This window comes from Mus caroli, chromosome 12 (genome assembly GCF_900094665.2).
Source record: "Mus caroli chromosome 12, CAROLI_EIJ_v1.1, whole genome shotgun sequence".
Lineage (NCBI taxonomy): Eukaryota > Metazoa > Chordata > Mammalia > Rodentia > Muridae > Mus > Mus caroli.
The window spans coordinates 40,261,369-40,265,089 of NC_034581.1; the positions used below are offsets into that span (position 1 = coordinate 40,261,369).

A 3,721-nucleotide genomic window follows, 5' to 3' on the forward strand; every position below is an offset into this window, starting at 1 on the left:
AACACGCATCAGGTCTCACCTGGAAGGTTTGTTGAGAGGGGAAACAGAGTCAGGCCCTGGGACAGGGAGGAGAGAAGAGAAGGGGGTGCAGGAAGAATGAGGCTTTTATTGGGCCTGTGATGCATTCGTAAAAGGACATGGGACAAGGGCCGTGGCACACATGCAAAGGATCAATGCTGTCACCTCTTCAGCTAGGTCCCCTGAGAGCTGGCTGTAAAGATACCTGATTGGCGTGAAGTCACTTCTAGCTGTCCCTAGATGTGCCTGATTGCCAACAGTTGGGACAAGGTGCCATCTTTCCAGGGCATATCCCCACTACAGCCTACTCTCAATAATGCCATGTTATGCATCAAGAATTTAAATCCATCAAGCAAATAATCCATCAATTAAGTCACTGTCCCCGTAAGCTAATCAAATTTCAATGGCACCACCAGCTAAGGACCAAGCCTTTTTAAGCCTTTGGGGAAAACATTTCATATACAAACCATATTACTGTAATCTCACATGAGAATGGTCCCGTGAGTGTTCTCCCTGCCCCTACTTTCTCTTTCCCTCCCTCCTTACTTCTCCCCTTCCCTCTACCCCACCCTGTCGTTTATTTTTTGTTTTGTTTTGTTTTTTGTTTTTTATAGAGGTACTAAGAAGACTTCTATGTCTTTTTGTTTGGTTGGTTTGGTTTGTTTTTCGAGACAGGGTTTTTCTGTATAGCCCTGGCTGTCCTGGAACTCACTTTGTAGACCAGGCTCACCTCAAACTCAGAAATCCGCCTGCCTCTGCCTCCCAAGTGCTGGGATTAAAGCTCATTGTACTGGCTGGTTTTGTGTCAACTTGACACAGCTGAAGTTATCGCAGAGAAAGGAGCTTCAGCTGGGGAAGTGCCTCCATGAGATCCAGCTGAGGGGCATTTTCTCAATTGGTGATCAAGTGGGGAGGGCCCCTTGTGGGTGGGGCCATCTCTGGGCTGGTAGTCTTGGGTCCTATAAAAAAGCAAGCTGAGCAAACGAGGAGAAGCCTGCCAGTAATAGCATCCCTCCATGGCCTCTGCATCAGCTCCTGCTTGAGTTCCAGTCCTGACTTCCTTTGGTGATGAACAGCAGTGTGGAAGTGTAAGTTGAATAAACCCTTTCCTCTCCACTTGCTTCTTGGTCATGATGTTTGTGCAGGAATAGAACCTAAGTCACTCATATATCTAAATACCATCATCTAGAGGGTGAGGTTCTCAGCATAGGAAATTTGGAGGAAAAGAAACCTCTGCGCCTCAGCACTCGCCTATAGAGAAACATAATGTAAATGTAATAGGATTTGAATATTGAAAACGTTTTTGGATTTTGTTTGTTTGTTTGTTTGTTTTTTGAGACAGGGTTTCTCTGTGTAGCCCAGGCTGTCCTCGAACTCAGAAATCACCCTGCCTCTGCCTCCCAAGTGCTGGGATTAAAGGCATGCACCACCTCTGCCTGCCTTATTTGGATTTTTTGTTAAGCATTAGTAATTTTTACAGAATGCTTATTAACATTGGTGATATTCACAAGAGCAAGGGGTACTACTCTGATAGAATCATCTAGATATCATAAAATGTCCATGTTAAAATTTGTGTGAGTCCTGAGCAGGTCAGGTTTATGAATGAACATACATATATATATATAATATATATTATATATGTGTGTATGTATATATATATATATACATATATGTGTGTATATATATGTATATGTGTGTGTGTATACATAATAACAAAGAATAGACCATTAATTCGAATAAGAGCAAGAAAGAGTATATGGTGAAGTCCATAAGAAAACAAAGAGAAGAGAGAAATGTAATTATAATCTCAAAACTTAAAAAGGGTTTCACTATAGATGCTTGGACCAATTCCATTAAGGCCATTCTGTTTTAAACCTGCTCCAACCGAGCACACCCAAACTAGAGAGAAATTGATGTCAATTTTGCCATTTGTATAAATGGGGGAAAAAAGGCATGCGAGAGAGGGGTGTGTTCACTTTCAAGTCAGCATCATCAGTGGTATTTTATGAGGCTTACTGTGGGTTTTACAATTCTATGATGCATTACCACTGGCTTAGCCCTCTGCTAAGTGCTAAAAACATCTCTACTCCCAATCTTATCTGAAACTTAGTTATGTCCAAAGTGAACTTCATTTTTAAATGCATTCTTCATTAAGTTTTCCCTTTCTTAAGGATAATAATCTTTCCAATTTCACACTAAAGTTACAAGGAAGATATGAACTTGGTAGGACAGAATGGACCAGCATAATAAAAGAAAATGTGTGTGCTTGCCTGTTTTCTTCTATTTACTGTGGTTATGGTTGATTCATGTGTATTCACACTGCTCCATTACTGTCTCATGTCATCTCATAGAAGGAATCCCTTCCTAAGGCATAACAAATCCTGACAGTAACCAAGGGCAGCCCTCCAACTGGACTTAAGACCAGTTCAACAAGAGGGAAATTACTAGTTCATCCATTTGCCTACGAAGTTCATGGATTCATGAACTTCTTAGGCAAATGATTGGAACTAGAAAATATCATTCTGAGTGAGGTAACCCAATCACAAAAGAACACACATGGTATACACGCACTGATAAGTGGATATTAACCCAGAAGCTCGGAATACCCAGGATACAATTCACAGACCACATGAAACTCAAGAAGAAGGAAGACCAAAGTGTGGATACTTTGGTACTTCTTAGAAGGGGGAGCAAAATACTCATGGAAGAAGATACAGAGACAAAGAGTGGAGCAGAGACTGAAGGAAAAACCATCCAGAGACTGCCCCACCTGGGGATCCATCGAATATACAGTCACCAAACCCAGACGCTATTGCAGCAGATGCCAAGAAATGCTTGCTGACAGGAGCCTGATATAGCTGATTCCTGAGAGGTTCTGCCAGTGCCTGACAAATTCAGAGGTGGAGGATACTCTCAGCCAACCATTGGACTGAGCACAAGGTCCCCAATGGAGGATCTAGAGAAAGGACAAAAGGAGCTGAAGGACTTTGCAGCCCCATAGGAGGAACTAAAATCTGAACCAACCAGTACCCTCAGAGTTCCCAGGGACTAAACCACCAACCCAAGAGTACACATAGAGGGACCCATGGCTCCAACTGCATATGCAGCAGAGGATGGGCTAGTCAGTCATCAATGGGAGGAGAGGCCTTTGGTCCTGTGAAGGCTCTAAGCCCCAGTGTAGGAGAATTCCAAGACAGAGAAGCAGGAGTGGGTGGGTTGGTGAGCAGGGGGAGTGGGGAGGGGATAGGGGGTTTTCGGAGGGGAAAACAGGAAAGGGGATAACATTTTAAATGTAAATAAATATCTAATTAAAAGAAATGTTTTAAAAATTTTTTAAAAAGAGGGAAATTTCGTCTTGTACTGGAAACCCAGGCAACTATCAGGGCTAAAGAAGTCATGAATCTTGGAGAACTTACAACCATTTTACTGAACCAACCTAATTCCTAACTACATTCTAAGTATTCTTTTTTTTTTAACAGACTTAATTATTTTTCTTGTATAAACCCCCTTATGTGGTAGCCACAGCTGGAGCCTGCGTCCTCTGAACAGAGGCTCTGGTGTGGATTTTCATAAGATTCAGTGAACTCCTGATAAGGAGACTTGATGAATACAGTCTCTTTCCAGAGGTCAGGTGTTGTGTCCGGCCAGCAGATCACAGCCTGGGTTCTAGCCTGGAAAGGCATTTTGGAAACCTGGAAGAGAA

The 3,721-nt window shown here is 42.5% G+C and overlaps 1 pseudogene; it reads right to left on the reverse strand.

The window, feature by feature from the left end:
- Positions 1-3,526: 3,526 nt before the first annotated feature.
- LOC110306903 overlaps positions 3,527-3,721 on the reverse strand; it is a 998-nt pseudogene continuing 803 nt past the window's right edge.